A 23,773-nucleotide genomic window follows, 5' to 3' on the forward strand; every position below is an offset into this window, starting at 1 on the left:
GGATTGATGATTTGTTTCATCAGCTGAAAGGAGCTAAAGTGTTTTCTAAAATAGACTTGCAATCAGGCTATCACCAGTTGAGAATTCGGGAAGAGAATATTCCCAAGACAGCCTTCACCACTCGGTATGGGTTGTATGAGTGCACGGTTATGTCTTTTGGACTTACCAATGCACCCGCATTCTTCATGAACTTGATGAACAAAGTGTTCATGGAATTTCTGGATAAGTTTGTGGTGGTATTCATCGATGACATTCTTATCTATTCCAAATCGGAAGAAGAACATGAGCGACATCTCTGTCTGGTACTCGAGAAGTTGAAGGAGCACCAGTTATATGCCAAGTTCAGTAAATGCGACTTTTGGCTATCGGAGGTCAAATTCTTGGGTCACGTCATTACAGCTCAGGGCGTGGCAGTCGATCCGTCGAATGTGGAGTCAGTTACCAAGTGGACCCCACCTAAGACCGTGTCACAGATTCGGAGTTTTCTTGGACTTGTGGGTTATTACCATCGGTTCATTGAAAATTTCTCCAAGATCGCCAGACCCATGACTCAGTTGCTTAAGAAAGATGAGAAATTTAAATGGACAGCTTAGTGTGACAAGAGTTTTGAGGAGCTCAAGAAGAAATTAGTATCCGCCCCAGTTCTGATTTTGCCCGACCAGACGAAAGACTTCCAAGTCTATTGCGACGCATCCCGTCACGGGCTTGGATGTGTTCTAATGCAAGAGGGCAGAGTGGTCGCTTATGCCTCGCGGCAGTTGCGTCCGCATGAAGGGAACTATCCAACACATGACTTGGAATTGGCAGCGGTGGTTCATGCTTTGAAAATCTGGAGGCATTATCTGATTGGCAACCGCTGCAAAGTATATACGGACTACAAGAGTCTGAAATATATCTTCACCCAACCTGATCTAAATCTCCGACAGCGAAGATGGTTGGAGTTAATCAAGGATTACGACATGAGCATTCACTATCACCCGGGCAAAGCCAATGTGGTGGCAGATGCATTAAGTAGGAAGAGCTACTGCAATGCTTTGTGCACCGAAGGCATGTGTAAGGAATTGCAGCAGGAGCTTGAACACCTCAACTTGGGGCTTGTAGAATACGGGTACGTGGCTGCCCTAGAGGCACGACTTACGCTCGTGGATCAAGTCGGAGTAGCTCAGGTAAATGATCCTGAAATAGCGAAGCTGAAAAAGAATATGAGGGTCGGAAAAGCCCGGGATTTCCACGAAGATGAACATGGCACAATCTGGTTGGGAGAAAGATGGTGCGTACCTGACGACAAGGAACTAAAGGATCTGATACTCATCGAGGCTCATCAGACTCAGTACTCCATTCATCCAGGCAGCACCAAAATGTACCAAGACCTCAAAGAAAAGTTCTGCTGGGTCAGCATGAGAAGGGAAATAGCTGAATTTGTCGCACTCTGCGACGTTTGCCAACGAGTGAAGGCAGAGCACCAAAGGCCAGCAGGTTTGCTACAACCTCTTCAGATCCCGGAATGGAAATGGGAGGAGATTGGAATGGACTTCATAACATGACTGCCCCGGACATCATCTGGCCACGATTCAATCTGGGTAGTCGTGGATCGACTCACTAAAGTTGCCCATTTCATTCCAGTGCATACCACGTATACGGGGAAGAAATTGGCAGAGCTGTACTTGGCAAGGATCATGTGTCTGCATGGAGTACCCAAGAAGATTGTATCTGATCGAGGGAGTCAGTTCACCTCAAAATTTTGGCAGAAGCTGCAGGAAGAATTGGGGACCCGTTTGAATTTCAGCACAGCCTACCATCCGCAGACAGATGACCAGACCGAAAGGGTCAATCAGATCTTGGAAGATATGCTGCGGGCGTGTGCACTCGATTTTGGTGGAGCATGGGATAAAAGTCTGCCTTATGCGGAATTCTCGTACAACAACAGTTATCAGGCCAGTCTACAGATGGCACCGTTCGAAGCGTTGTTTGGCCGGAAGTGCCGCACACCTCTCTTCTGGGATCAAACAGGCGAACGTCAACTGTTCGGAACAGAAGTGTTAATGGAAGCAGAAGAGAAAGTCAGAACCGTCAGAGAGAGGCTGAGAGTTGCCCAGTCTCAACAGAAGAGCTACGCGGACAACCGCCGAAGGGAGCTCACTTTTGAAGCAGGGGATTATGTGTATCTCCGTGTTACTCCGCTCCGGGGAGTGCACAGTTTCCAGACGAAAGGCAAGTTGGCACTACGCTTCGTGGGACCATACAAAATCTTGGAACGAAGAGGAGAAGTCGCCTATCAGCTAGAACTTCCATCCAACATGATCGGCAACCATGACGTGTTCCATGTGCCCCAGTTAAAGAAGTGCTTGAGGGTACCCGAAGAACAAGCCGATTCGGAGCACATTGACATCCAAGAAGATCTGACCTATGTGGAGAAGCCAGTTCGTATCCTTGAGACCAATGAAAGGAGGACTAGAAACAAGGTCACCAGGTTCTGCAGGGTTCAGTGGAGCCACCACTCAAAAGAAGAAGCAACCTGGGAAAGGGAAGGTGAGTTAAAAGCCGCCCATCCGCACCTCTTCACCAGCTCTTCCGAATCTCGGGGTCGAGATTCCGTTTAAGGAGGTAGGTTTGTCACACCCTTAAGTTCTTTCCCAAGCCTAAATTGAAGTTATAAAATGGTCTAAAGAAAATACCAGTGTAAAGCAAGAGTAAACCCTAATAAATTAATGCAAATAATAATCGGATTTGGCATGTGGAATTTTTCTTGAGTTCTACATGTCAAAATACGCTAACAAGATTTTTAGTGGAATTTTCAGAGCTCTAGAAATAATTTTAACCAATTAAAATTGAGCACTAGCAATTTTTAATCCCAGGAAAATTCATTTCCTTCCTTTTCTTTTTCTTTTTCCCTTTTCTCTTTTGAATGGGCCGCCGGCCCATTCTCTCCTCCCTCCCCTTCCCGCTGGGCCGGCCGAAGGCCGAGGCCCAACTGAGCCGGCCGCCTCCCTCCTCTCTCCTGGGGTCGCCGACAGGTGGGGCCCACCTGTCGGGCCCGTCTCCCTCCTCCAGCCGGCGCCGCCGCGCCCCGCAACCGCCGCCGTGCATCGCTCCCGCGTCTTCCGGGCCACGTCGGCCACACCCGCGCGTGCGCCCGCATCTCCCGCACCCACTCCCTCTCTCCCGCCCGCGCCCGCGCTCGAGACGGCCGGGATTCGATATTCGAATCCCGCCTCTCTCTCCTCCCCCACTCTCCCACGTCGGCCGGCGATTCCCGCCTCTCCCGGTCACGTCCGGACCCCTCCTCCCCTATTTAAGCACCACCGCCATCCCCTCTCTCTTTTTCCCCATCTCGCCGAGTCCTCCCATGCTCTCTATCGCCCTAGCGCCGTCGCCCTCCTCTCGGTCGCCGCTGCCCCGCTCCGGTCGCCACTAGCCGCCGCTAGACACCGTCTTGAGCCGCGCCGTCGACGCCGTCGCATTCGCCGTCATGCGGGCCGTCCCGTCCACCCCTCCTCCGTCGGAATCCGCCGCCGGAATTCACTCCTCGCCGTGCGCCGGTGAGCACCGCCATGGCCGCCATCTTCGGCCGGCGCCCTCGCCCTCTCGCATTTTCCTCTCTCCCTCTAACCCCTCTCCTCTTGTTCGTTAGGTGGTTCCGGAGCTCGTCTCGCCGTCGCCATCGCCCTCCGTCGCTTGCCGTCGTCGGTGAGGCCCCTCCTCCCCTTTCTCTCTCTCTCCCGCGCCGCTTAGCCGCCACGCCGCCGCCCAGCCGCTTAGCCGCCGCAGTCGCCATCCGCGTCGCCGCGACGCCGTCGGCCGGTCACCGCCTTGCGCCGCCGCTGCGTCGAGCCGCGCCGCCGTGCACCATGGCCGCCGGGCCGGCTTGAGCCGTCCGTTCGCGCCGGCCGCGTACCGCCCCCTCCGCCGTCCGATCCACCCCGAGTGGATCGGGGCCGTCGGTTCGGCTGCCCGCGTGTGCGCCGCGTGTGCGCCGTGTCGCCGCCACGTGTGCACCATGTGGTGCGCCGCTCCTCTCCGGTCCGTGGACCCAGTCCACCGTGGACCGCCCTCCCCGAGTCACTGCCATGTGGGGCCCGCATGTCGGCGCCGCCCCTCTCTCTCCCGAGATTTATTTATTGCGCAATAAATCAATTAAGGATTTTTCTGTTTATAGTAAAAATACAGTGAATCTTCTAAAATTCATATCTAATTCATCCGAGCTCTGTTTAAGCCTATTCAAGTCTCAGTAAATCAAGAAAAGTGCATAGAATCCATTAAAAATGGTTTTGTTCTCTGTTTCAGAAGTCTTATAGCTTGTTTGTATTGTTTGCTTTGTATGTTGCTTAGATTCCGGCTCTCCCGACGCTCCGGTGTACTTTGAAATAGTCGCCGAGGTTCCTCCAGCAGCAGAGCAAGGCAAGTCATGTTTGTCACTTGATCATGTTGATCCTATATTGCAAATGCTCCATTGTTTTTCTTCAAATACTGCATTGTTTTATAATATTACCATGGGATGTTTACCTACTGTTATAGCCATGTTATTTTGTACCATGTTCCTTTGTTAGCTTGGGATATAACATGACTAGATATTGGACTAGGGGTTGCTTAGCCATGCTTAGTTCAACTAGCACACAATGGGGGAAATTATATTTAACGTATAGACTTCAGGTTCTAGTGTTGATGTTGGATTAGAGCCACCGTCCTGGTGTCGCTTCATTAAAATATGTTAAATGGTGGGCTGTGGGTGCATGGTTTTTGCTAGTCGCACCCATGGCAATTAAGGACCGGTTCGCGGGAAACCCTGGAAGAGTTCCTCGTACTTACCACAAGCCAGCGTGGGCAACGGCTGGGCTTGTAGTGTAGCTTCCCTCTAGCTGACGCATCCAGGCAAGGGTGGGCGTGATGGAGTTTGGATGGGCCCTGCGACGGCCTATGCGGCTTCCAGATTCACCTAGGCACGAGAGGGGACTACCCGCTGCCTTGCGAGGAGTTGGGGTGAAACCTGAGGTGTGGTGTGCTTGGTTAGGGGGGGTTATGCGAAGGGTCCTATCATGGCCTCTTTCCGGTATGTCGTGGTGGCATGTCGGCACACGGAAACGTGTCGTGGGGCTGTGTCTTGTGGGTATAGTTATACACCTCTGATTAGAGTAAAACTATTCGAATAGCCGTGCCCGCGGTTATGGGCGGTCAACCAGATTCACCGTGATTAGTTTCACCATAGTCTAGTCTAATGGAATTGAATAGTATAGGTGGATGGTTGGGCCTGTTGCAACGTGGTGTAGTGTTGGACAGTGGATGTTTAATATTGATTAATTATTACAAATGTTTTACTGCTTCCAACTACTGTTTATAAATGCTCGCTTTATGCAAATGAACCACTATAGCTATCCCTCGATATTTCCCTGCATCATACCCCTATTCCGGTATGACTTGCTGAATACAGTGGGTAGTACTCAGTCTTGCTCTATTTTCCCCCAAACCCTAGAGTTTGAGTATGCGTCAGATGGTGGCTTCTCCGAGGAGTAGGCTTCGTCCGTGCCATCGAGGATGCCTATGGAGTGGGGATCCCGCTGCGGTGCAAGTCAAGGCTTAGCCCCAGTTATCTTTTAATTTTCCACTGCATTTATGTAAGACTTTTATAATGTTTGTAAGATGTGGATCTGTATGTCAACTTTGTTGTTTGTGTACCCCGGCCGGTCCTGGACGGAGATTTTAATGCACATTCTGCTTGGAATTGTATTCGGGAATTTCTGGGCGTGACAAATGGGCCATATGTCGAGTTGGGTCCATTAGGGACATGTCCAAGGGTTTGAGCACGACGCCAACACCCCTGTAGTTATTCTCCCCCCCCCCTCTTCTTATACCTTTAGCCGCCGCCAAAATCAATTGAGTTTTGTTTAGATCAAAGTTTAGCTTCGCTACTTTGCCGTGTAATCCCGTGATCGGTTAGATCACTGGTTTGCTCGTTACGGAACCCCACCTATGATACTTTTGTTGATTCAACCCTACATCTTTAATTCACAAATTGAGTTGCTTGTTCATCTTGTTCTTGCTAGTTCTTGATTGCTTGCAGGAGCAAATACCCTCGTGGTTGGGCTGGCCATGCATCTGTCGAGATTCTCGACTGCCTCTAGAGTTGGTGTAACATCCCTGGATAGTTGTAGTTGGATAGCCAACGTCGCTCCATCATCGACTTATCCTCTCATCAAAAGATCGGGGCACCCTCGTGCACATCAGATTAGCCCAATTTAGAAACATTTAAAAAACCTAAATTTTGCATAATCTAAGGAATGGTTTGTAAAACAGTATATTTTTGTACTATACTATCTGATTAAGTCACTAAGCTTAAATTAGAATTTCTCACTGTAAATCATATAGGTTAAAACACTTATAAAATATGGCATGGAAAAAGCGCTATTGATTTAATTTAAAAATAAAAGAATTCATAAACATATCCTTCCAAAGCAGGTGCGAGAGAGGATAAAGGGGATATGCAGAGCTGGAGATGGTAGATGGTGCAAATAATAATAAGATATTGTAAATTTAGTTTAATACACAAAATGTAAATTAAAGTTTGCTATAAATTGTTTATTACATGCCAAAATAAATTGGCATCTGTAAGTGTTTTAACTAGACTCTTCCTGCTAATTTTATTCTCTGGAACTTTAAAAAGTAAATTCAAGCACAATAAAAATAATATAGAGAACGGTTATCATGACTATATGTCTATATCGATAATAAATTCCTCATGCACCTAATAGTAAGTTTAATAGTATAGCCAACTATTAGCTTCAATTCATCTATAGCCAATCTAATAGCTCATTCATACAATAGTTAATAGTTATGTATAAACATATATTACACCATTAATATATGATCACACATCTCATACACACAATGTATTGGAGTTTGTGTTGCATCTAGCTGTAAATATATAGCTCGCTTCCCTTCTCTCTCCTCTCTTCTCTCCTCCACATATGCTTATAGCTGACTTGCAGCATGTCGTTGTACTCGCTCTAAGAGCATGTACAATAGCATGCTATTAGCTAGCTATAAACATATTTTAATGAGATAAAAGATGAGAGAGAAGAGTAGCGGGCTACAGATCTGTAGCCAGCTGCAGCACAGACTCCAAGACACAGTGTGTGTATGACAGATGTGTCCATATATAAATAATATAGTAAGCAACTATTATATGAATTAGCTATTAGATTGACTATAGATGAATTGGAGCTAGTAATGGGCTATACTATTGAACGAACTTGCTCTAATATAATTCAAATATCTTCACATATAACTCGGAATACGATGGTTAATGTCGCGTAAATATCAGACTTTATATGCTAGTGATTGGTTAAAGAGTGAATATGGCATTTGCTTGAAGTACACACCCGGCCCGGAAACTACAATACTAGTAAAGCCATATTTCTAGACGTCAGCTGCAAGTGTGTCTGCCTCTCTAGTACACGACCAATTAATTTATTTTTCTGGAGACATCACAGCAATGGGGATGGTGACTATAGCTTGAGTGGTTGGTGTGCTGGTCCGGATGGCTCACTAGATCGGGTATTGGGGCAGCTAATAATGGCCATAAATAGTACTCCCTCCGTGATACTAGAATACAAATATTTTTAGAGTTAGACATAGTTATTAAGAAAATAGATAGAATTAAATAGAAGATGATTGTGATTGGATAAGAAGTAGATGTAGGTAGAAAATTTAAATGCTGAAGGGTTATGATTGGTTGAGGAGAGAATATTGGTGTAAAAATTGTTATATTTTAGGACAAATTCTAGAGGTTAGAAGCTGTTATATTTTGAGACGGAGCGAGGACTATGTACCACGCGATATGCTGGTGAAACGTTCGCGTCAGTACTTGAAGCAGTTGTTTTTTACTTGTTTTTTTAGTCATGTTTTTCATATTTTAAAACCGTCATATCTATAATTGTTGCTAATACGTCTTTTCGTGACCGACATTGTATGCAGCGCATTTTCTTTTCGAACACGCGGAAGCTTGGTGATTCGATGTATTAGAAGGCACTATAAAAAACGATATTTGTGGGCGCCCTCTTTTTTCTTAGGTGGGATAAAATAAATCCGGTATGTAAACAGAGTTGGGAGCACTACCACAAAAATCATTTTTCTATATGTCCAAATCTTTTTTTATGCGGTTGAGCCTGGTGTCTGCGCCAAAATGATTTTTCCATGCAGGTGGCGCACCCGCATGCGAAAATCTGCGGGTGCTTATATTGACTGCATGCAAAAATAAAAAATCACGGAAAAATTCCAAAAGAAAAGAAACCCCAAAGCCTAGCCCCAAGCTCCTCCGCCCTTGCTTCTTCGCCGGCAGAGGCCCAGCTAGCCGTTACCCGCGCCAGATCCATCGCCGTCATGCTTGTAGCTAAACGCCACCACGGCGCAGCTACCTGGTGTCGCGCCTCCTGCCGTCGCACGCGCCAAATCCGTCGCGTTGTCGCCAGATCCTCGCTGGAGGGAAACGGTGGAGAAGGTGGAGCCCAAGGACGCCCAGTTGGCCGCTGCTCGCCACTACGCCAGATCCACGCGCATGAGGGCAGAGCGACGTTCGGATCTATGCTGAGGGAGGTGGAGCCCAAGGTGTCCCATCCAGCCTTCGCTCGCCACCGCGCCAGATCCACCGTGTTGCCGCCGGATCCGGGAGCGTGGGGGGCAGAGTGGCGGTCGGATCCACGCTGGAGGGAGGCGCTGGAGTAGGAGGTGGAGCTGCCCGCCCGCTAGCCTTGCCGCGGGCCCGGAGGAAGATAGGAGAGGAGACGAGAGGAGGGGTGAAATAGAGAGGATAGGAGGGGTGAATAATGTGAGGAGAGTGAGAGAGAGAGAGGAGAGAAAGTGAAAATTTTGAAGTGCCTAAGAGGGAAAAGAAAGAGGAGAGGAGAAAAAAAATCTACAGAGGAGAAAGTATCTCATGCGAACCACTTAAAAGGTCCGCATGTGAAAATCTATTTTTTGCATGCGGTCCTTTAAGAGTACTGCATGCTAAAATAGACTTATTTTTGCATGCGGCCACTTAAGAGGTCCGCATACGAAAATAGGTTTTTCCATGCGGGCCTCTTAACGAGCTGCATGTGAAAATGAATCTTGCAGACGTCATCATTTACGGTCCGCTTGCAACCTATAGGGGTCCTCGTACAGAAAAATCGTTTCTGTAGTAGTGGTTGTTCAGTAAAGACATTTCTACGAAATTGAATTTCTGCAAGGTGAATCCTCAGAGAGACCCACATATATTTTATTCACCCAGCTAACTCCATCTACTTTTTTTCCTTCTCTCATCGTCTTCATCCTAACTTTTTCTCTCCCATGTCTAAGGGGCGGTTTGGATGACTTCCATAATTTACTACAAAAAAAATTAGCAAAGTGTGGCATGCCATACAATATATAGCTAAGAATTTGTTGGCCACAATTGTGGCAAGTTATGGCAAAAAAATCACTCAATGGCAAGTAGACCAGCTTGCTAAAAAATTGTGGCATAACTCACTTGTGGCATGAAACAAACACTAAGCTTAACTGGTCAAACTTCATTGCCACAAGTTTGAGGTTGGCACTCAACCAAACAACCCGTAAGTCTCTCAGTATCGGCTGCTTGCCATATCGGCTAAGTCAAGCCCTTGTCTTGTTTCCAGCCGATACGATGCCAGCCGATGCGCAATCCGACTCTAAGTTCAACTCGATTCCACACCAAATCCGCTTCGATCTTACTTCTTCTCCGAATCTGATGCAAAATTCCGTTGTTAACACTCTCCCATCCTCATGATGGCAATGGGATGTCTGATCCTCCGATAGGTATTGATAACTCTCGATTTGATGGAAACTTGACACACAGAATCCAACTTCCAATCAACAAGATATGAACCCTCCAATAACAGCACCACATCTGCTCTGGTTATCAATCGTGCACTGCCCGATTGACCTCGTCAAGAAGGCTAATGTCGATTCTCTGGATCGGCAATATAATTTATAGGGTGCACAAGATCAAGGAGAGATGGTGACGCAGCTGTTTATATTGGTTTCGGCCCTTCATGAGAGGTAATACTGTTAACGAGAAACACGGCGGCCTGGGAGATCAGCTTAACTCCAGTGCAGGTCCAAGGCTTACCTCAAGTGTGCTAAAGGTGTGACAGCTGGTTTAATCCTGTAACCAGCAAGGAAACAACAAACAAGGTGAGTCAGCCAAGAGCCGATAGGCCGATAGGCCGATGACGTATCGTTAGTGATCCCAGCCGATGTAGTTGGACCAGATCGGCTATGGATTGATAAATAAATTAAGCGCAAACCCTAAATATGCCTCATCGGCCGTAATATCATCTAATTAGTTTGTCAAATATATATCAGATGATACTATAGAAATAGCCGATGAAACAATATTTAGAGCAAGATAGAGAAATAAAGAAAATGTACTAGCTAGTACTCTAGTACAAACTTATATAAACAAATCAATCTAAAATATATCAAATAACGATTAGTTACCAAGTTTGGCAATTCAGCCGATACTGATCTAGACTTGATATATTTATATAGGGTGATCTATCTATATATAGGTGGCAAATATGCATAAAACTACAATAGTATCATGTATATTAGGTAAGATTATCTCTAATTACAATTAATTCCAAGTTAGTTTTTAGGGTTCTAGACAAGACTAGGGATGATGCATCTCAAAGTAAGTAAAGAAACCTAAAGTCTAAATAATCAAGGAATTAAAAACTTTTCGAGATGGTGGATGCCTTGGTCAATCTGATCTAGTAAGACAATTTAGACGATACCAACAGGAACCCTAAAACGAGAACCAACCGATAAGGCTAAATTGAGATACTACGACTAGATTAACTAAGACATACGATAGCAGATAGTTATGATAAAAGGAGTAGAACATCTAAAACGACATAATAGCCCCGAAAGAAAAGGCCATAGAGACGGGTAACCTCTTGTCGAGAGAACTCGCCGAAAAGAAGAACGAAAAGGGTGGCGATGCACCGAAGTTGTATTGGATTGTCTCCCTATTACGATGGTCTGGGGTTCATATTTATACCCCGAGTACAAACTTAGTCCGTTATAGACACGACACAAACTTTCTAAAGAGAAGATACAAATAAGACCACATGGCGGTCTCTTGCCAAATCTCTAATAAACTGACTTAAGTATCCTAATTAATAGATATAATTGCCTTGCTCGAGCTCTATCTCTAATAGGCAATGACGGTTATCCTGATCTAGGCCCAAAACAAGCCCAAGTCATATCGTATCGGCTATTTGCCTTATTGGCTAAGTTAAGCTTCTGACCTATTTCCAGCCGATACGATGTCAGCCGATGCGCTGTCCGATTCAGATTCAACTCGATTCCGCACTAAATCCACCTCGATCTTGTTCCTTCTTCTCCGAGTCTGATGCAAAATTCCGCTGTTAACAAATACCATAGTCTAGTTAAGTAGATTGGATCTGTATCAATATGGCGCAGCACAGCGTGTGAGTAACACATGGAACGTATTGTATAATGTAACCGGCTAGATATGGTAATGTATACCTTATAATCCGGATACCTACCATCTATTTACATGGGATAAGATAAGTCGTCTTATCCTCAATCTCTTTCTTAAGACACATGTAAACCGGATGGGCCCAAAGTGCTCGGCCCACCCCATACTATACAACACATTGTTTGCTGTGGATAGCTAGGTATTATGTACCCCACAATAGCCCCTGAGTACTAAGCTTGACGAAGACTCAGAAGTTGGTGAAACCATCAGGGAGAGACGAGATTGGCTGAGTACTCACCCTAGCATAGCCGAGCAGAACTCTCTTAGCCGAGTGGTACAATACGGCAGATATATTCGATGTGGAGGCACAACCACCAGTTAGTGGTGACGATGCCAGCTAGCGCGAGGGTGTGGTGACCTAGCGGCGGCGTAGGCAATGGCCTGGAGAGGCAACTCCCAGTTAGTAGCAGAGGAGCCGGCCAGTATGTTGACGAAATCATACGGCGGTGGTGTAGGTAGCTAGCCTGGAGACGCAACTCCTAGTCGGGAGCGAAGGAGTTGCCCAGCACGGGGGCGAAATCACACGACGACAGCGAAGGTGCCAACCATCACAGGGACGAAGTCACTCAGCGGCGCCGTAGGCAGCCAGCCTGGAGATGTAACTTCCAGTTAGCGGCGGATGAACCGAGTAAGGCAGCACACAGGAGTGTGCACCACACAACATAGTGACGTCCGAGTAAGGTAGCCAACTGAGGAGGCACAACCCCCAATCGGTAGTAACGGAGTCGAGTAAGACAGCACTCACGAGTGAGCCTCACCTAGCTAGTGGAGTGATGGCTGAGTAAGGTAGCCCTTAGGGGCATATCTCACTCAGCGGCACGGTCCAGTCCTTAAGCGTAGGAGACGGGTGTGTGTGTGTTGGCAACTTTTTGTGACAAGTTGACAAGCACGATTGTAGCACCTTATGCCTTGCGGTGATCCTAGAGTCGCCAACCACCTCGATCTAGCAAAGAGCTAAACCTAGATGGGTTTTGACAAACAAACCGGCTAGCGGAGCCAATTTTAGATAACTACCCGTCTCGTGGGCAAAACGGAAGGTTTTCAGGACAAACCTACAAAGAGATGTCGCACTCTCGCAGCAGCGGCGGACGGTTTACGGCGCAAACCGACAAATATGGACAAACTAATTAAGAGAAAACTAAAAGCAATATGAGAAACGATTCGATTGATTGACTGTAGATTGGTTGTTACAATGGAACAGGCCATGTCCCTTATATAGGGGTTGGTCTTGCCCTCTACAGGCCCTCCTCCATGTCCAACTCGGGGTAGAAACCAAAGGAAACCCGAAACATGCCTTCCCAAGCAAGGAAACCTCGAGACCCGACGAAACACAGTCGGACTCGGACCTGCCGGTCAGACCGGCCACACACCGCTGGTCTGACCGGCCCTCAACCGGCGGTCTGACCGCCCAACACACGGCGGTCAGACCGGCCTACTTGAAGGAAACCCGTCACTTTCCAAACTTTGGCAATTTTCCCCTATTTCGTCCATAGGTGCCAAATTTGGGTGTAAACACATGCCCCCCTGCCTTTTTGGTGAACATACGTGAACCTAAAAGCATAGAACATGTTATCTCTGGGCGATAATCCAATTACCGGCCATAGGACTTCCTAAGCATCTTGTCAAATGCTCAGGAAGTACTTCTTCAAGTATTTCCCATTAATTGCTCTCTGAAAACACCATCTTGAAGTGTCTTCATCTCCTTCAAAGTCTTCAAACGCTTGTCGATGACGTCTTCAAAATTGCTTCCCATCAAAGTCTTGAAATCTTCAACCGACGAGTCATCTTGCTTGAAATACTGAAGAGAGCCAAGATTTACCTCAACTGGCAAAACGGCAATTTCAACAATGTTTTATTACCTGACTCGGCTTATTCATTAGCCTGAGCGTAGTAAAGAGAAGAACTCAACAACTTAATATCATAAGATTCGGCAAAACTTCTCACTTCCTTGAACATAAAGAAGCTCCTTTAATGTTTGAGGAATACCGAATGTATGAACAATATGCTTCAAAATAAAGTCAATTACCTCCGTACAAGTAATATTCTCGAGCGGCACAGCTTCGGTCCACTTAGTGAAGTAATCCATTGCAACTAGCACGAACCAATGCCCTTTTGATGACGAAGGATAAATTTGACCAATGAAATCCAAAGCCCAACCTCGAAACGGCCATAGTTTAATGATAGGATTCAACACAGCGGTAGGCGCTAATTGAACATTGCCGATCCGTTAACAAGCTTCACTCCCTCTATAGCATTTGAAACAATCATCAATTATTTTCGGCCAATCTCGTAAGCAACCAATTTATCTTACGGGCCGATTGATGAATTCCAAAAATCCCTTCATGTACTTCTCTCCTAGCAACTTTAGATTGATCATTATCTAAGTACTTCAACAATACTCCATCTATTTTTCGGTGATATAATATTTGAACGCTTGCCGCCGAATCTTCCGATCAACCTTAAGTGTAGGATCTTTCAAATATCTAATCAAAGGAATTCTCCAAGCTATTTCTAACTCATGGGTACAAATGTCCGAATTCACAATTAATTCGGCCTTTTAATCAATTGTAACGTGCCCCCAGCCTCCTGTCTGGGATCGGTCAGACCGGCCACGCAATGCCAGTCAGACCGCCTTGTCTGCCTGGTCAGACCGGCCATGCAGAGCCGGTCAGACCGCCGGTACCACCAGTCAGACCGGCCGTGCAATGCCGGTCAGACCGCCCCTAGTCTGTGATTTTGCCAATTTCATCCAAAGACTTAAAAATCAAGCACCGGCTTTTCTAGTATCAAAAATACTCCTTTCTTCATATTATAACTAGATGCTTGGTGTATCAAACTATTGGACCAAAATCCCTCCTCTCTAGACATAAAAAAAATTATAATATCCAACTAATATGTCTAGATGAATACTAATTCAAATGGCTTTTGAAACAATAATCATCATGGCATCAAAACACTTAGCCAATTGAAGTATGATCAATAATGAATCACCAAAGTCATATGTGTCACATGCATAGATTCCAATAAACTATAAATGTAAGTAATCGGCTTGAGCATGTATGTAAAATATTAACAATGCCAATGTTCCTAAAGAAAACCACTCTAGAGCAAATCATCACATATAGACCATTGACATTAGCCGAATTACTAGTAAGCAAAACTTTCATGGTGCAATAAATATGAAATGTATATCTTATATGGTGATCCATAAAAACACATATGATTTGGCTTTAAATAAATATCAAAGAGTCATGAGCCAAATCATACTTCAAACAAATTATATGCCAACCTACCAATTCTACTACCTAGAACTGGCATTTGCAACATGTATGTATAATATCAATTTGATAAGTAAAAACACACATGTGCTAGATAGCAAGCAATTTTCTAACATGGCATAGGCATATAACGGTAAACACAATAAACTCATACCTTGCCTTAGCATCCAACAAACGGCGGCTCAAAAATGTGATGTCGTATCCATCGCCGTTCATCTCTCTTGATTTCTTCATAAGCATATTGATGTCTTGCCCCCCGAACAAAATTGGCTTTCTTGGTTGCGCGATTTCGAAGGCAAGATAAATACCACACTAACACCCATAGCATCATGCGAAGGAGACTTATCTTTAATGACCGATGATTCTTCTCTCATGAAATTGGATTTATCACTACTATGGGAAATCACCGGTCTCTTAACTTTTACTTCTTTAGGTCTCCACACTCGTTTAGGTGTCGTTCGAGGATCTAAATTGTTACATATTTTGTTCTCCACATCTTCAGTCTCCTTTTCTTTTTGTCCTAAGGCTCGAAGACGTTGTAGCCTCCTCTTTTGAGAGCGAGATAAGCCAGAAGGTATCCACTTCGGCTATGGTTGTTTTCTAGGAGCCAAGCAATGATTCTTAATATTTTTGGTCGAAGTAGAAGCTCCTGTGTTGCTCTCAATTTTCCCGCTCACCTTTAATGCCCCCAGTCTGATCGGCCTCTGGGCCCGAACAAACCGGCTGCAAGCCGTCAGTCAGACCGGCCAGGAAGGTTGGTCAAACCTGCAGTAGGCTGGCGGTTAGACCGGCCAACTGGCTCGGTTAGACCGCCGATGTCGATAGCAACAGCGTCAGCTTCAGTCTTCTCCGCTTGTATAGTTTTCGCCGCATCTTCAGTAGGTACTTAAACATCTTGAGATTTCTCCTTGATAGCAATGACCACTGAGCTTTGGCTTCTTTCCTCATCCACACCTTCTTCACCTTTTTCACCTTTGATCCACCGGACCGATTCTTTTGTGGGAAACGGTCTTGTCTTGAGTTAGAATGGCTTGGTACTGTCCTAGGTGATTGCTTCCATCCTTGATGACACGGCATAGGTGGTTGAGGCATCCATGGCATGTAATACATAGAAGGATAACCAAATGGTGACATTGGATGTAGATACCATGGCATCACAACCGGAGGTTTGTATGGAGTTGGTATAGTTGATGGCTCCAATTGCTTTGGTGTTTGACCAAATCTCTCCGTACGAGATGATCTTGGTCTTTTTGAATCACTAGTTTGATTATCAAATCGTTGACCGGCTAATCCTTTCTTGTACTTAGTCATAAGCATCTCAAAAGTGAGCTTCGGCCTTTTGGCATTTTGGAAACTAGATGACTCATCCTTTGCAACTTTCTGATCTTCGGCCTTCGCATTTTTTATTCTATTCTTGGGCCGAGGATCCCCAATAATAACACTTTTCCCTTTCTTTTTGCCAACATCAATAGAACTAACAGAGAGAGGATCACTAACAATTCCGGTCTTAGGCATAGATGTAACCGAAATAGTTTCACAAATGACCGATGAATCATCAATCGGTCTTTGCTCTATCAAGCTTGCATCTTTAAAATAATCATGAAACTCATGCTCCATTTGTAACCATGTAGAAATTGAATTAGGAGCAAGTAAACTATACCATGTAGATGCAAAGTTTGACGAAGAAAGAGGAAGCAATTTTAACTTAAGAAAATCGTCACTACCGGCCTTACCACATTGATCAATAAATTGGCTGATATGCTCCATTGTTGTTCTAGCATCCTCACCTATGAATTTTGTGAAGTTGGGCACCTCAAATCCTTGCGGGTAGGGGACCGAATCTACGTGTTCAGGATACGGTCTTTGATATGTATGCATAGCTACTTTGGATTCTATTTCACTACTATCCCGCAAGACATTGTCATCATCTTTTCCAACATCAACCTGACCGACTTGTGATTCGATCTTAGGTGACAATGCTATTTCACTTTCACTTGTGATACAATCTGAACCGTCACTTAGTTCGGCTATATTTTCAATGATGCTATTCTCTAAGCTAGCAACACAATCCGAACCATCACTTAGTTCAACTATTCCATCATTGTCTAAACGAGTAACACAATCCGAACCGTCACATGGTTCGGCTATACTCGTTACGGCATCATTGCACAAATCATTAACACAATCCGAACCATCGCTTGGTTCGGCTATACATGATATTGCACTATCATCTAAACTAGCATTTAAACTATTATCATCCACTCGGCTTTCCTGAGCCAGAGCTTCGTGCAATACATGATCAACATCAAGAAATATATGGCCATTCAATCTCTCTTTAATAGAATCAAGCAATCCATTATATGCAATGTTGGCCAAATCTTTGTCAATTATCTTCAAACTAAAACATCGGCTTTTAATATCTCTAAACCTCTCAATATAATCAGTGACAGATTAATCGTGTTTATGCCTAACTGATGTTAAATCAGACAACCTAAGCTCAGTCTTACCAGTGCAAAAATAATCATGAAATTTTTGTTCTAATTGAGCCCAAGTACTAATAGAATTTGCCGGTAAAGAAGTAAACCATATCAAAGCAGTACCGGACAAAGATAAAGAAAACAAGCGCAATTTACATGTATCCATACTACTAGCCCTACCACATTGCGCTAAGAATTGACCTACATGCTCGCATGTGGTCCTACTATCCTCACCACTAAACTCGGTAAATTCAGGAATTTTATAATCAGGAGGATATGGAACAACGTCATAAAAATTAGGATACGGCTTTTGGTAAACCCTAGCACGATTCCTTTCCTCCATGATTTCAGGCGTTGATGAATTTGGTGGTGGATTTGATAGCCTAAAAGGTGGTTGTTGCGGCGCAATATTGTCATATTGGCCATACCAGTTGTCATGAGAATATCCTCTATTAGGATCATTGTAAACATTAGGGATATGTGGAGTAGCATGACTAACAGTATTAACAGGTGATGAATAATAATTAAAATCAGTACTGCTAATTGTGGTATGAAAACCTGGAGAAACTCCCAAGGAACCGGTCTGACCGGCTATAGATAGCCCGGTCTGACCGGCCAAGCACCCGGTCTGACCGGCCCATGGCCCGGTCTGATCGGTGGTCAGTTGTACGGTCAGACCGGCCACAGGAGGCGCGATCTGGCCAGGATAGGACATGGTCTGACCGGCCATGGGGGGCACGGTCTGACCGGCATAGTACACGGTCTGACCGGCCATGGTGGACACGGTCTGACCGGCATAGGATGCGGTTAGACCGATGCCATGACCAGTCATACCATTATCTAGGTTTTGCATATAGCCGATTCCTGTCTAATCGGCCGTATAAACACCCGTTGACCCCCATAGCATTATAAGCATATTGAATAGGAGCAAAACTAGAAGTAGTATATGCATCTACACAATGATTATTAGCAAAGGACGGATTGGACGAATCGGAGGTTACCTTTGGTGAAACTACAACTTGGGGAAGCGAGACATTTCCCTTCACGACGCCTTGATTGTTCCTGATGTATGATTTCATCAACAGCTCCTGCGTAACCACCATCATCTTGCGTTGCTCCGCGTCAAGATCTTCCCATGTGACCTCATCGATCTCGTTCCCGCTCATCATGGTTGATGAAGAAATTCCTTGATTAAATCCGGCCATATAGCTCATAGCCGAAATATTTGACCGAATAAATTAATATACGGTCTTGATTTCCTTAGTACAATGGCGTGTATACTGCTAGCAAATCTTTGAAAATTGATGTTCCACAATAACAGCCGATGCACTGAAATGGCTTTGATTTTTGATTTTTTTTTTATCGTGGATAGTAGTAGATCAGCTTAGACAGCCTGATCTTTTTCCTGTTTGCTCGGTGATAGTCGCCTAATGCACGCACTAATTGAATCCAACTCAGTTTTGCCAACTCTAAGTAAATCGGCTTGGTACAGCCAGATTTTCTTTTTCTTTTCAGCAATTTGTACACGCCAAACCGAATAGAATTGAGGTTCTGATTTTCTGACTGTGTACAGCATAGATGCTGCCAGCCGTTTGTTGCTTTTTCCACGCACGAATATAGATCGGTTTCGGCTATATGGCCGAAACACCTGATTAGATGAAAAATCGATGAATCGATAGCAACAGTAACGGATTTTGTGTAGATTGATTTCGGCCAAAGTAGCCGAAACTCTTAATTCGACGAAACCGTAGCTAATTAGATTGAACAAAATTCGGCCGTTGATAAGGCCGATTAGATCGTTCCCCAGCGGAGTCGTCAAAAATCATGTTGGCAACTTTTTTGACAAGTTGACAAGCACGATCGTAGCACCTTATGCCTTGCAGTGATTCTAGAGTCGCCAACCACCTCGATCTAGCAAAAAGCTAAACCTAGATGGGTTTTGACAAACAAACCGGCTAGCGGAGCCGATTTTAGATAACTACCCATCTCGTGGGCAAAACGGAAGGTTTTCAGGACAAACCTACAAAGAGATATCGTACTCTCGCAGCGGCGGCGGACGGTTTACGACGCAAACCGACAAAGATGGACAAACTAAGAGAAAACTAAAAGTAATATGAAAAACGATTCGATTCATTGATTGTAGATTGGTTGTTACAATAGAACCGGCCATGTCTCTTATATAGGGGTTGGTCTTGCCCTCTACAGGCCCTCCTCCACGTCCAACTCAGGGTAGAAACCAAAGGAAACCCGAAACATGCCTTCCCGAGCAAGGAAACCTTAAGACCTGACGAAACACAATCGGACTCGGACCTGCCGGTCAGACCGGCCACACACTGCCGGTCTGACCGGCCCTAAACCGGCGGTCTGACCACCCAGCACACGGCGGTCAAACCGGCCCACTTGAAAGAAACCCGTCACTTTCTAAACTTTAGCAATTTTCCCCTATTTTATTCATAGGTGTTAAATTTGGGTGTAAATAGTATGTTCCCGAGTACGTATATCCAGACATGGGCCCCTGCATCGCGTAGGAGACGAGCGCATGATCCCGAGTATGCGTACCCAGACCTAGGCCCCTGCATTGTAAAACACATAAAAAGAGTAGTATATGGTATAGAAAACATCCACTTGAAAATAATACAAGTATATTTAAATGCATGCAAATATTTGTTTCTCCTGTTATCAAAATTAATTTTCTTGAGTAGATAACTCCTTACATTTTAAGCACTCTGCCTTGGGCATACGGTGTAGGTGTAGCCATACCGTGTGAGCTGCGCGAGAAAACAGAGCTTCACAGAACAGAGTTTGCGCTACTTAAGTATTTTTGCAACCATTAAGAGGAAAAATTTAATGTGCAGTATGGGCACCTAAAATGGGACAAGCATTCGAGAATGTGAGTATAGTTGTGAGAGGCTGCTAGTACGTACAACGTGGTCCAACTTAAATGGGACAAGATCTAGTCATTAATTATGAGAGATTTCACGGTAGTTTCAGTTAGAGCGGACACAGATTCGGTTGTTATTAGAGTAAGTTCAATAGTATAGCTAACTGCTAGCTTTAATTTATTTATAGCTAATCTAATAACTTATTCATACAATAGTTATATACTACACTATTAATATCTGGTCCCACCTGTCATACACACACTGCGTCTTAAAATCCGTGCTACAGCTGGCTACAAATTTATAGCACGCTGCTCTTTTCTCTCCTTATTTATTTCTTTAAAATATGTTTGTAACTGGCTTATAGCATACTATTGCACCTGCTCTTAAACAAAGCATGGTTGCGTGATTGCTACTATGTCGTCGGCGCCGCCGCACTCCTCTTCATCCTCTTCCTCCCGCTCGCCGTCGTCGTCAAGGAGGAGCACAAGAACGTGTCCCACCTCGAGCGCGCTCTCCAGCAGCCGCCGTCCATCGCCGTTGAGCACCCCACGAAAGAAGCCGACGGCGGTGACGCCACAGCGGCGGCGGCGTGCGGCGGGTGCGGCATCGGAAGGATGTTCAGGCTGCCGGAGTTGGGGGAGGACTACAGCATCATGCAGGCGCTGGTGAGCGTGGAGATGGTGGTGCTGTTCGTGGTGTCGGTGTTCGTCATCGGCGGGACGCTGAGGGCGATCGACAACATGGCACAAATCGGCCAGTTGCTGGGGTACCCTGCGAGGAGCGTGAACACGTTCGTATCGCTCATCAGCATCTGGAACTACGCCGGCCGCGTCGGCGCCGGCTACCTGTCGGAGATGCTCCTCGCCCGGTACAGGTTCCCGCGGCCGCTGGTGCTCACCGCCGTGCTCCACGCCTCCTGTGTCGGCCACCATTGCCTGCCTGCGGAGCCGCGTGCCTGAGCGTGCACACGGGAGAGAGAGAGCGCGACCGGGGAGAGAGAAGTATGACAGGTGGGCCCAAGGAAGGCATTTTTATTTTTATTTGCTGACTGGATTGCCACATAGACATCATGTGTGCAAACTCAAGTCAAAACCGCTCGAAACAGTGTTGAGGGGGGGTAATTCATCCGGTATTAAAAGTTCAGGGTGAGTAATGTTTGGTTTTTGGGTTCAGGGGTAATTCGGTTGACCGTGATAATTCAGGGGATAATTAGTATATTTTCCTTTTTGTTATGGATAATAGAAATGGTTTGCATCTTAGTAGTTCTCTATCAAGGCGCGTGCTCAATACTAAACAAGTAAACACATGGAAAATAAGACAAACCCTTATTCTGAATAGAATAAAGACTGGAGCACGAATGTGCGCTATCAGTAAGTTTTTATGTTCACATATTCATCCTTTGCTTAGTTTTAGTAAGTTTTTTATGTTTCACATATTCATCCTTAGCTTTTTTAAGTTGAATGATTAATATGTCACACTGTTTGGGAAGATCGGCCGTGTCGTAAGGATTGATAAAACTGTCTCCACAAATAAGAGAGGAGGTGCAGGATGGGGAGGGTAAAAGAGGAGTGAAATTGGGTAGACGATGTCACTATCATCAATATAACTATCCATCACATTATTTACTAGCCAGAAGATACAGAGTTGTTGCCTAAGTTCTGGAATGTTATGTCTCCCGAGATAGCATTGACTTCAAAAGGTAACCAAATTTACATAAGAGCTCTATTCTAAAGTCTAAACCCATGAGTATGTGATGGAAACATCACGGAGTACCTTTTTCCAATGGGTCTGATCTTACCTCTAAATTATATGAGTCAGTGGCAATTACAAAGACTCTTACCAACTCCATAAAATAGTTAGGTACTCTTTAGAATTTTTTGAGTTTTGTTTATATTAAAATTTAGCTATTGCTATTTTTTAAGGTAAACTGTGATTGATTACATTGACGTATTCTCCTCAGTTAATTTATATTAAATTCCTATTTATAATATTAGATTTTTTTAATCTTGTTTTTCTTGTTTCTTAATTTACTTATAGGAAAAAGGTTAATTTGTATCGATAAGATTAACAACTAACGGAGTGTATCGATCGCTAATACAACAACACAATGTCTCGCATGACTGTAGTTGAGTCATTAATGTTTCTCCTAAATTATAAATATGTTCAGCTCACCGAAATATTGGGTCACCCCCTGATCACATCATAACTGTAAGCGTAACCAAAACTGTGAGCATATCAGTGGGGATAATGAACGTGGAACTTAATTAACGCGTGCACGAGGACCATGTTGGCTGACTCAACAGGTTTAACGGTTGGTTCAGAAACAAAAAGACATCGCAGGTTTTCTCTCAAACCAGTAGTATCATTAATAGTGATATTATTTTCAGTACCAGTTTTAAATAAACTGATAATATTAATGATGGTTGTAAATATTTTCCATGAATTATTATTGCATGATATAAATACAATAAAATATGTTATGTTTGAAACTATTTTTGCATTATAGTTAACCGATATACCGGCCCAATCTAATTCCATATATGGTCGCTTTGGTTTTTTTTGCACGCTTTTTTCCATCTCTTTGTACACATTTTGGCTGTTCGATAAACTTTCGGAAAACTAGGCAGCGCATGCGCGCCAACTGCGCATATTTTTCCGGACGAAAGTAGTTAGACTAACCAATTAGTCTTAGTATTTAATAGATAAGATTTTCTTTATTCCGTGAATTTTTTTTAGATCGAAAAGAAATCTATACCTGAAGTCAAATTTTGAAAACTTTAAACCTAGATTTGAAACTTTCAACTTGAAATTTAAATTTTTTTGAAGTCAAAATTTAAAAACTTTCAACTTTTCTTCTCAAATTTGAAAAACTTTCAACACGCACTTGAAAACTTTCAACCCGGATTTAAAACTTTCAACTCAGATTTGAAAACTTTCAACTTGAGATTTGAAAACTTTCAACTCAAGTTTGAAAACTTTCAACTCGAGATTTGAAAACTTTCAAGTCTAGATTTGAATTTTTTAAGATGATATTTGAAAAATTTTAAGTCAAGATTTAAAAACTTTCAACACAAAATATTTAAAAACACGTGTGCTGAAGATTAAAAAAAATAATCAGAAAAAACGTAAAAAGGAAAAAAATCGTGAAAAAAAAGAAAGCGACAAAAAGTCACAAGGTCGGGGAGGGGCTGTCAGCCTGCCACCTGGCGCGCACGAGACAATTAGCTGCACCCATAAACTTTTACAGTTACAAGAAATAACTTGACTCGTGTAGATATCTTTTTCTGGTGACTCGATAGTTTAACTATAATTTTATCCAAAACGTCAAGAAGAATTATGAAACGAAGGGAGTAAATATTAACAATGGAAATGCATGCAGTATAAGTAGCTTATGCAAATGTGTGTTTTTTTTAGGAGAATGACGACAGGAGAGCTGCCGGAATTTAATTGAACGGAGAAAAAAAATTACAATCCCAGCGAAGGAACAAAGATCCGAAGTCCAAAAGGAGAATCTAGGTCTAAAAGCCGTCCTACGCAGGTTTAGATCTACTTAACAAGATAAGCTACCTCAACTGTTGTACAAGA

This window comes from Oryza sativa, chromosome 8, assembly GCF_034140825.1.
Source record: "Oryza sativa Japonica Group chromosome 8, ASM3414082v1".
Taxonomy (NCBI): domain Eukaryota; kingdom Viridiplantae; phylum Streptophyta; class Magnoliopsida; order Poales; family Poaceae; genus Oryza; species Oryza sativa.